The 11,967-nt window shown below is 41.5% G+C and overlaps 2 non-coding genes across 2 annotated transcripts; both read left to right on the forward strand.

Annotated features, from left to right (window-relative positions):
• The first annotated feature begins 7,025 nt into the window (after positions 1-7,025).
• Positions 7,026-7,132, forward strand: LOC120264047. Its single transcript, XR_005537228.1, has one exon. It is a non-coding gene; the product is annotated as a small nucleolar RNA R71 (small nucleolar RNA).
• Positions 7,133-10,915: 3,783 nt separating this feature from the next.
• Positions 10,916-11,022, forward strand: LOC120264053. Its single transcript, XR_005537234.1, has one exon. It is a non-coding gene; the product is annotated as a small nucleolar RNA R71 (small nucleolar RNA).
• The last annotated feature ends 945 nt before the right edge of the window (positions 11,023-11,967 follow it).

Here is an 11,967-nt window from a genome sequence, read left to right on the forward strand (position 1 = left end):
CAAGGGTGAAATGGAGAGAGAATCTTAATCAATAAATATGAGGTACCCGGGCAATGGTCCCCCTAGGATCTATCATGAAGTTCAAGATTCGCTAAATGCTTCTAAAACGAGTCTAATGAGTTGAGGTAATCCAAAAACAACCGGTCCTCATATCCAAGCAATCGGTACTTGTCCCCTACAAGGTCCCGGTGGAGAATTCACTCAATCTCAACACCTCACACACCATATGACCGCAATAAGTTCTAGGGATACCTAACTGTTAAACCGATTCCTAAAGATAGATCCAACCCTAATTCCCGGCAAAGGATCCCTAACCCCTTACAAGATCCCAGTGGAGAAATCTCTCAATCTCATGCCTCACACCAAATATGGTTGCATGGAGTCTAGTGATACGGAGATAGGAAACACTCAATCAGAAGGGAAAGGTGACGTTCCACTATCTCATGACTCACCCTCTCAACACTCTTTAACCTTGAATTTTTAACTCTAATGGGGACCTCTCACATCAAAGTAACAAATCAAGCAACGTAAATAAATCACAAAGATCAATAACACTTGTAAGCAATGAAATCATAAGGTTAAACTCAAATCAACTCGGATTAACTATAAATATAAAGCAAATCAATACAAAAGAATAGATCGTAGGGTTCACATGCCCAAGTACCTACTAGAGTTTAGCCCTCCATGTGGAAAGTTACAAGACAATGATTAATACAATGAAAAATCAACAAAAAAACCATAGAGAAAAACCCACTTGAATTTGTGATGATAGGCCTTAGTGGGCGAGTTCAACATCTTGATGGATTCCTCTCCAGAGCTAGGTTGATGGTGGCTTCCCAAGTACTATGACGTCAAAGGAAACTATCAAAGTTGGTGAAGAACACAATCAAAATTGGCAAAGACCTCCTCTCCAAACCCTAGCCGTCTTACCCCTCAAGAGCCACGCAAAGATGAGAAAGAATAGGGCAAAATGGCTATTTATCGGCCTTAGACCGCATCATCACGTGCCCCTTGCACCCATATGGATTTTCCACGCGTTCGCATGGTGACGGGATCCCCTTGCATATATCCCGTAAGTGAGCGGGTTTGTCAAAAGTAATAATCTTGGATGAGCGGGTATCGAATCCACGGGGGAGTAGGGAATAAAAAAACACTTAATCCGCTTCTTAGCTATGTGAAAGATCATTAATGATAAGTGTGACAATGATTCAATTCTCAAAAATTAAAAAAACAACAAGTAAGAGAGCACGAGTAAAGGAGGAGGTAAGACAATCGATTAAGATGGGGTACTTTCGATTAAGTAAGGCAATCGTTTCAAGTGCAAGAACCCTCTATTATGCTTCCTAATCAATGTAATGGTGAGTTGTGGAAATCCTTAAAATACATAGTCCCAAATCTAAGGTCAACTATGCCTAACTCTATACATGTCCCGAAGGAGAGATTAGATAACCTTTCAACCTCGCACTCGAATAGAGTTACAATGAGCTCTAGGGATTCCAAGTGATAAATCTCTTCCTAATTATAGACCTAACCCTTTGGTCCAGGTGGAAGGTCTCTAACCACGATTAAGCCCTAGATACTAAGATCACCTCAACGCTTCACTCCATTGCAAGCGCAACTAAGCCCCAGCGGAGGGTCATCCCTTAGACCATTCACTCTATTATGGCCGCAAAGAACTCGAGGAATGGAGGTAGAATCTATCACGTCAGAGGATAAAGAGAACGCTCCTGTACCTCTCGACTCACCCTCTCAACCCTTTGCAACCTAGCTTTTTCTAACGCTCATGGTGTGTCACTCACTCACAAGGTTACCAACAAGAACTCTCAACCCTAGTGTCACTCTAGGGGAAATGTTCATACAATCAAGCATTCAAGGTTGGAACTCACAACAAACATCAATTAATTGAAAGCATAATAAAGAGATTCATTGAAACCCAAGTACCCAATAGGGGTTTAGCTCTCCATGGAGCTAAGTACAATCAAAGAAATAGAATTTAAAAGCAATGTATCCATAAAGAAACCCCTCGATAGTCATGTCAATGGTCTTGTGGAATGTCCTCTACTCGTCGTCCAAGGTTTCTTTTATCCGGTATAGGATATGCCTCGACGGAAGCTCCCCTACCAACCTTCTTCCAAAGGAATGACGATTTCCGAGAAGTAGAACCTCTCCAAAACCCTAGCCAATACCTCTCAAAACCCTAGCCGAAACCTTCTCTCAAGTTGGGGAAAAGATGGAGAAAAGAATCCTGAAATAGGGGCTGAATCGGCTTTAAATAGGGCTGGAATCGGGAATCCACACGCCCCTGTGGGTGCCCCTGTGGAATCCCTGCAGGCGTGGGTAATTTCCACACGTCCGTCCGGATTCTCTGAAAGCTGTCATTTTCGGCGGTTGTGAGCGAACTATTACAGTGTTTGCTACGGTACTCTACCAAAAAATACTCCCGAATCCACTTTTCAATGAGGTAACATAAACGGGCGCACGTTTATGCCGTGGATCGCTTTGCTTCTTCAATGATGGATAAGTTGATGGAGATCTTGTTCTATGTGCATAAGTCGGAATGCTTGAGTGTGACTGCCCTTGTGCCCCTCCAAGCTAACTCAAATACGGGGAGGTTGGTACACACTCTAGCATCTCGCACTTGACTCTTATCTTCGCGTTTGAACTTTAGCAAGATTTCCTCAAAAATTGGTGCATTGTGATCCACATTGGCTTCTTTCCTTCATAATTGGTTTCACAGCCCAACTTGCATAAAAGTAGCATAAAAACACACATATTAGTGGAAAAAATCCGAGAAAAGTAATGATCAACATATGGAAAGAACGCTTCACATTCATATTGCACAAGCACTTATCATGTGGGCTGCGGAAATTTCCACTCGGTCACATGAACAGTAATTTTGTACAGTAAAATTACCACAGTGTTTTGCTACAGTGGTTCCCATACAACGTGATCCAAACATTCTTCTCTTGAGGCAACATAATTGGCCACACAATTATGTGGTAGGCTATAACACTTTTCTTCATTGACGCATCTTGAAAGATCTTGAAATCCTCACAAAGTGTAGGAATGTGAAGATGTGACTGCCTTTGTGGCCTTCCAAATGGTGAATTGACTTGCATATCTATGGAAGTTGGCACACATCTCCTCATTCACAAACTCCTCTTGTGCTTTCGTCCTTGATTTGTGTAAGAATTCTCAATATAGTGCCTTAATAGTCTATGTTTGCTTCCTTTTGCATTTCTAATGCATTCACAACCTATATGCATAAAAGAACACCGAATGCACAATATAAGACATAAACCACATATAAAATGATTCTCAATGTATGTAAAACATATATAGAAATATGTCTACTCAAGCACTTATCAGTTTCCTTGTATGTTGTATAAGTATCCCTCATCATGAGGGATTAACTTATTTTGGTGTTTGGATGTCGATGAACCCTAGGGTTTATTCTTGTGTATGAACTTGGGATGTTGTTCTTCATTTAATTTGATGGTTGTTTGAGATTCAATCTTTTGTGCTTTGATGCTTAGAATTACATTTATGGAGAAATCCGCAATTCTATTATTAGTTGTATGTGTAGATGTGACCTACTCATGTATACTAGATCTAGGAGTGATTGAAAGGGGATTCTTGTATCGACACGCTGAGAGATCAGGTTTTTGTAGCCCTCCAATGCTAGGTTTAAGCCAAAGGATAGTAGGGTTACTCCTATTAGAGATTTCCTTGAACTCATTACAATCGTAGGTGGGTTAATCCGGAAGAGATTATAATTAACACTCGTATGGGATTAGGGGTTAACTGCTGAGGAGTTGGGGTTAACCTATTTATGAGATCTCTAGGTCCTAAATGCCGTCCATACACTTTAAACAATCCAAGTTTGGGACTTAATGATAGCCCTAGGAGGATTCCTTTCCGAACACCACCTTATTCTTGTTTGGCACTCCCTTGTTTATTTATTTGTGTGTTAGTTACCCTGCCATAGGATTAGGTTAGGTTAGTTTATTTTGTTTTATTTGTTCTTATTACTAAGGATAGTAGGCTACATAATAGATGAAGAGTCGAGTAATAATACTTTCCTTGGCCCCATGGAATACGACCCATGTGTCACTCACAGGATATTAGTTGGCGATCCCGTACACTTGCATGGAAGTAGTCATGCAGAAATCAACTCAGTCGTGTGGAAATTCCACACGCCCGTGTCGATTCACGGTGCTTGAAAACCGCACGGACTATATGAAGAATCCTCAGCGTATCAAAAAAATTTGTTCTAAACCAATCTAAAAAGCATGCACTAACCATTTAACATGTAAATGAAACAACATTCAAAAGATTTAAACAAAAAGAAATCAAGATTTGGCAAAGGAAAAATAGGAAAAAGGTTTACCTATGAGATGAGGATGAAAAAACTTGAAATCGGCGGAAAAACTAGATTGAAATCCCTTTAAAACGACGGTGAGGAGTCCGGAGAGTGCAAAGATGTTCTCTCTGAGTGTTTTTGAGTGTAAGGATGAAAAAACGTGAATAGATTTTAAAGAAAAAGCCATGTCTCTTAGCATTTACGCACATCCACACGGGCATGTGGAAATTACCCACCGCCGTGTGAATCCACAAAGGAGCTTCATAGGAGCACTCACACACACATGTGTGATCTCGGGATGCCATATTTTACCTTTGAACGTATTTACACTGGTGTGTGGAAATTCCCCACACCCGTGTGCCTGACCGACAAGGGGCACCGACACATCCCTATGTCTTCTCTGTCCACCCAAGAAATTTCTCTAAGTGTTTCACATGCCCTTGTTAAATTCTACCCGGCCGTGGGTCTTCATAAGGGCCTCTTATAGGGGCACTCACATACACTATGCAAAATTAATCAAAGAATCAATGAAAAACACGCTTAAACGACCAAGAATCTTCGCCAATCATAATTAAGCACATGAACACACCAATAATCCACAAGAAAAACACAATGATAGCATGTAAAAGAGATCAAGATACCAACACTCAAGCACTTATTCATGCAAGTACTAAACTAAAGGCTAGAATAACAGTAGACTTGGGTTGCCTCCCAAGAAGTGCTTATTTACCATCACTAAGCTTGATGTATCTCTTCTTACCTCACGGGGGTTCATAGATGAATGTTTCCCTCTTACCCATAAACTGAAAGCATGATGAACATAATCTTTTCAAGGTAGAGGGGAAGTTATCGAGCATGTTACCACACAAGGGTTCGTCATCCTTACTCTATTCCTGCACATCCCCATTAGCCTTGGGACATTTCTTGTGCCGTCTCCTTGCTCGCTTTATCTTTTTGATCATCTTCTTCATGATCCCCGGGGTAGATTACACCTTGTCCTCTAGATCAAGTATCAAACTTCTTCATCCTTTACTTCTTGGTCAAGCAACCCCTCACACGGGTCCAGACACATCATTTCCTTGAGATATTGATCTATTAGTTCATCGGTAGTGTCAAGAAAGTAAAGAATATCATCAAAGTCTAGAGAATGTCTCATGGGTTCGGCGTGGCGATATGTACGCTTGTCATCCCTAACTCATAAAGTCAATGCCTTGCCATCCATATTAATAAGAGCCTTGGAAGTGCGCAAGAATGGCCTCCCAACTATCAAAGGAACATCAACATCCACACTACAAACTCCACAGGAAATATGTATTTGTCAACCTTCACAAGTAGATCTTCGATGATGCCCCTCGGATGTCTCACAGTTCGGTCTACCAATTGAAGTGTCATCCGAGTATGCCTAGGCTCTCCTAAGCCTAGCTTTTGAAAAAGGCATGACGTTGATGCTAGCCCATGAATCGCCAATGCCTTCTCTTCGGACAAATTACCAATGTTGCATGGAATGATGAAGCTTTTACGGGTCTTTCTTCTTCTTTGGCATATTCTTTTTGCAACACCACCGAACATAAAGCATCTAAGATCACAGATGCACTATCCTCCAACTTCCTCTTATTAGTAAAGAGGTCCTTGAGAAACTTTGCATAGCCTGGCATTTAAGACAATGCCTCTACAAATGGAATGTTGATATGTAATCGCTTGAATAGACCCAAGAACTTCTTGTATTACTCATCATTTTGGTCATTCTTCAATCTTGAAAGATAAGAGATTCTTGGCTTGTAGGGTGGGGTGCCACATCCTTTCCTTTGGCTCTCTCCTCAACCTCCATGACCTCGGTTACTTCAACATTAATCTTCTCGCTCAGAAGTCTATCCTCAACCTCACGACCACTTCTCAAAGTGATCGCCTTCACATGTTCTCTTGGATTTGTCTCCGTGTTACTAGGCAAGCTTCCTTGAAGTCTCTTTGATAACAACTTAGCAATTTGCCCCACTCGATTCTCTAGATTATGCAATGATGGGGTGTGGTTGTGATGTGTAGCTTAGACCGACTAAAATCATGTATCCGATGATTGGATGAACTTGGTCAAAGTTTTCTCTAGATTTGTCATCTGGGTTTCCAAACCTGAAACTCGATTCTCTATGTTCGGGCCTTATTGGTGCTGTTGGAAACCTAGTGGTACTATGCCTTTTGTTACCCTTGATTATTCCATGAAAATATTCGGTGGCTCCTCCAACCCGGATTGTAGGTGTTGCTATATTGATTGCCTTGGCTTCTCATTGTATTACCCGCAAAATCCACTTGTTCTACTGAGGATGTTCCAATAAAAGGAATCGAGCAATCAGACGAAGCATGTCCTCCACCACACCCACCACAACTAGTCAAGGCCGCCATTCTAGAAGAAGTTAGAGTATCTAACTTCTTGCTCAATGACTCAACTCGGGCCACCAATGAAGTAGCTGTATCAATCTCATGAAGTCCTGCTACTTTTTTTCTGTCTCTTATGTTCCACTGGTAGTTGTTCATTGCTATCTCTTCAATGAGATGTAAGGCTTATTTAGGGGCCTTGTTTCCTATGGTATCTCCTGCTGTTGCATCAAGTAACTGCCTTATGCTTAGGTTTAACACATTATAGAAAGTCAGAATGATCATCCACTGAGGAAACCCATATTAAGGACATTTTCGTAAGAGCTCCTTGACCCTATCCCATGTCTCAAAAACAGACTCCAATTCTGTTTGCATAAAGGAGGATATTTCATTCCTGAGCTTCGCACATTTTCCAGGAGGAAAATATCGGGCAAGAAAAGCTTCTACCATCTTCTCCTAGGTAGTAATCGATGTTCTAGGTAATGAATGTAGCCACTACTTTGGTCTCTCTTTTAAGGAAAATGGGAAGGTCCCCTTGTGTATATCCGCATGAAAAACACACGATGACATTGAAAACCCACAAGAAAACACAGTAAAAGCATCTAAAAAATAAGACATGAACACTCGGCACTTTATTCGCATAATAACTAAAACTACTAACTAAGAAAACAATAAACACTTGGGTTGCCTGACAAGGTCCCCTTGTGTATATCCCGCAAGTGCATGGGTTTGTCGAAAATAATAATCCCGGATGAGCGGGTATCGAATCCACAGGGAATAGGGAATAAAAATACTTAATTCACTTCTTAGCTATGTGAAAGATCATTAGTAATAATTGTGACAATCATTCAATTCTCGAAAAGTAAAAATCAAAAAGTAAGAAAGCACGAGTAAAGAAGAAGGTAAGGCAATCGATAAAGATGTGGTACTAGGATAATGCTCCGCCTAGGACGATCGCTTCAAGTGCAAGAACCCTCTATTATGCTTCCTAATCAATGCAATAGTGAGTAATGGAAACCCTTCATTACATAGTCCCAAATCTAAGGTGAACTATGCCTAACTCTAAACATGTCCCGGAGTAGAGATTAGATAACCTCTCAACCTCGCACTCACATAGAGTTGCAATGAGCTCTAGGGATTCCAAGTGATAAATCTCTTCCTAATTATAGACCCTAACCCTTTGGTCCGGTGGAAGGTCCCTAACCACGATTAAGCCCTAGATACTAAGATCACCTCAACGCTTCACTCGATTGCACGCGCAACTAAACCCCAGCGGAAGTTCATCCCTTAGACCATTCACTCTATTATGGCCGCAAAGAACTCGAGGAACGGAGGTAGAATATATCACGCTGAAGGGGAAAGGGGGCGCTCCCCTGCACTCTCGACTCACCCTCTCAACCCTTCTCCAACCTAGCTTTGTCTAACGCATGTGGTGTGTCACTCACTCACAAGGTTACCAACGAGAACTATCAACCCTAGTGTCACTCTAAGGGAAATGTTCATACAATCAAGCATTCAAGGTTGGAACTCATAATAAACAATAATTTATTGAAAGCATAATAAAGTGATTGAATGAAACGAATACATCCTAGGGTTCACAAATACCCAAGTACCCACTAGGGGTTTAGCTCTCCATTGAGCTAAGTACAATCAAAGAAATAGAATGTAAAAACAATAAATCCATAAAGGAACCCCCTTGATAGTCGTGTCAATGGTCTTGTGGAAAGTCCTCTACTCGTCAGTCCAAGGATTCCCTCATCCGGTATAGGATACGCCTCGCGAAGCTCCCCTACCAACCTTCTTTTTAATGAATGACGATGTTGGAGCCGTAGAACCTCTTCAAATCCTTGGCCAATACCCCTCAAAACCCCTAGCCAAAGCCCTCTCTCAAGTTGGGGAAAAGATAGAGAAAAGAATGCTAAAATCGGGGCTGAATCGGCTTTAAATAGGGCTGGAATCGGGCGACTACACGGGCCCGTGGATTTTTCAAACGCCCATATGGAATTTCCATGTGGGTGTGGGTAATTTCCACATGCCCGTGTGGATTCTCTAAAACTGTCATTTTCGGCCAGCTGTGAACAGTAACTGCTACATTGTTTGACCCAGTGATTTGCTACAGTACTATGCCAAAAATACTTCCAAATCCACTTTTTATCGACTTAACATAAACGGGCACACGTTTATACCGTGGATCGCTTTGCTTCTTCAATGACGGATAAGTTGATGGAGATCTTCTTCTATATGCATAAGTCGGAATGCTTGAGTGTGACTGCCCTTGTGCCCCTCCAAATGGTTATGCAAACTCAAATACGGGGAGGTTGGCACACACTCTACCATCTCGCACCTGACTTATATCTTCGCGTTTGAATCTTAGCAAGATTTCTTCCAAAATCGGTGTATTGTGATCCACATTGGCTTCTTTCCTTCATAATTGGTTTCACAACCCTACCTGCATAAAAGTAACATAAAAACACACATATTAATGTAAAAACCCGAGAAAAGTAATGCTCAACATAAGGAAAGAATGCTTCGCATTCTTATCACACAAGCACTTATCATTGACTCCCAAGAAGCTCTTGTTTTACATTTCTAAGCTTGACGTACCTTGTCTTACCTCATGGGGGTTCATATATGAAGGTTGCCCTCTTACCAATAGCTTGAAAGCATGATGAACAAAGTCTCTTGAAGGTAGAAGGAGAGTTATCGGGCTTGGGATCACCTAGTAATGGTTCATCCAACTTGTTCGGTTCATGCACATCTCCAACAGCCTTGGAACATTTCTGGTGGTGTCTCCTCGCCCTCTTCATCTTCCAAAGAACCTTCTTTAGGATCCCTGGAGTAGACAGTACTTCTTCCGTCGATCCAAGCATCATTACTTCTTCATTTTCCATCTCTTGGTCAAACTAACCCTCGTACGGGTTTGGATTGAACATTTCCTGTATATATTCATCAACAATCTCATCAGTAGTGTCTAGAAAATACAAAGTATCATCAAAATCAAGAGAATGCCGCATTGCTTCAGCAAGGCGGTATGTGAGATTGTCATCTCCAACTCTCAAATTTAGCTCCCCGCCATCCATGTCAATCAATGCCTTGGAAGTCCGCAAGAACGACCTCCCAAGTATCAAGGATACATCGTCATCTAGCACAACAAAATCAACAGGACATATGTACTTGTCCACCTTGACAAGCACATCTTTGATGATACCCCTCGAATGTCTCACCGCTCGTCCGCTAATTGCAAAAGTCATCTCGAGTGGGCCTAGGCTCGCCCAAGCCTAGCTTCTGAAAGAAGGTGTATGGCATAACATTGATACTAGCCCCTGAGTCCGCCAATGCCATTTCTTCACCTAAATTGCCAATGTTACATGGAATGATAAAGCTTCCCAGGTCTTTCCTCTTGTTCGGCATGTTCTTTTGTAAAACTGCCAAGCAAGAAGCATCTAAGATCACTGAAGCACTCTCCTCTAACTTCCTCTTGTTAGACAATAAGTCCTTCAGCAATTTTGCATACTTAGGAATTTGAGACAATTCCTCAACAAAAGGAATGTTGATGTAGAGTTGCTTTAAACAAGCTCAAGAACTTCTTGTACTATTTATCCGCTTGGTTATTCTTCAACCCTAGAGGGTTAAGGGATTCTTGGCTTGAAAAGGTGGGGATGCCACATCCTTCTCTTTTGCTTGTTCCCTCTTCAACCCTCTATGACCTCGGGTGCATGTTCATTGGGCTTCTTACTTGGAAAACCCTACTCTTCAACCACACGACCACTTCTGAAGTGATCGCCTTCACATGCTCCCTAGGATTGGTCTCTCGTATTGCTTGGCAAGCTCAACTCAAGATGCATCACCAATGGAAATCGGGCAATCAAAGGGAGCATGTCCTCTACCACACTTGGTGTAAGTAGTCACGTCACACTCTATTCGAAGTTAGAACATCTAACTTCTACTCAATGATTCCACTTGAGAAAACTAATAAAAGTTATCGCGATCTATCTCATGAAACCCGCAACCTTCTTCTTCTCCCTAACATTCCATTGGTAGCTATTTAACCCCATTTCTTCAATTAGTTGACGGGCCTCATCGGGGATCTTATTACCTAAGGTACCTCTTCTGCCGTGCATCCAAGAGTTACCTTGTGCTCGATTCAACCCGCTGTAAAAGGTCCGAACAATCATCCACTTTGGGAATCCGTGTTGCGGGCACTTTCTCAAGAGCTCGTTAAACCTTACCCATGTCTCAAATAGAGACTCCAATTCTGACTATACAAAGGATGAGATCTTATTCCTAAGATTTTCAGATTTTCTTGAAGTGAAATAATGTGCTAAAAAAGCTTCTACTATCTCCTCACATGTGGTAATTGATGCTCTAGGTAATAAGTTTAGCCACTGCTTCGCTCTCCCATTTATGGAACATGGGAAGGCTCACAACTTGATAGCATCATTCGTCACAGCGTTTATCTTAAGCATATTACACAACTCAAGAAAGTTCTCTATATGACCGTTTGGATCCTCATCGACCAAACCATTAAACTATGTGGATTGCTGCAGTATGTGGAAGAATGCCGGCTTCAACTCGAAGTTCTGAGCTGTAATCGGGGGATGCACTATACTTGATTGTGTCACCAATATTGAAGGTCTGGCATAATTGGATAATGTCCTCTGTTGCTCATTTTGTTATGCCATATTATCCGATCCTTCAACTTCCAAATCAGCTAGATTATACTGTTCTTACACAGGTTCTTTCCCTTTTCTATTAAGTGTACGTTCGAGCTCAGGATCTCCTTCAATCAATATTGAGGGGTTCCCTCGGGTCATGAACCAGGAGCTGCCCAAAAAGAAAGAAAACAAATCAGAACGATGATCGAAAAGAAGATGTGAAATACAATGAATAAATGAATAGTTAAGAAAACAAAGTGCAAAGTATCTCTAAATGCCTATTCCCTGGCAACAGTGCAAAAACTTGACAACGCGGCTTGCGTATGTCTCACAAGTGCACAGGTTTATCGAGTAATAAAATCCCAGGTGAGTGGGTGATAAGTGCTTGAGTAGACATATTTTTATATATGTTTTACATGCATTGAGCATCATTTTTACCGTGGTTTATGTCTCATATTGTGTATTTGGTGTTCTTTTATGCATATAGGTGGTGAATGCCTTGAAGAGTAAAGAGGAAGCAAAGATAGGCTATAAAGACATAATGTTGGGAGTTCCTATTCAACTCAAGGACCAAGACACGAG

Source organism: Dioscorea cayenensis, chromosome 6 (genome assembly GCF_009730915.1).
Source record: "Dioscorea cayenensis subsp. rotundata cultivar TDr96_F1 chromosome 6, TDr96_F1_v2_PseudoChromosome.rev07_lg8_w22 25.fasta, whole genome shotgun sequence".
NCBI classification, from domain to species: Eukaryota; Viridiplantae; Streptophyta; class Magnoliopsida; order Dioscoreales; family Dioscoreaceae; genus Dioscorea; species Dioscorea cayenensis.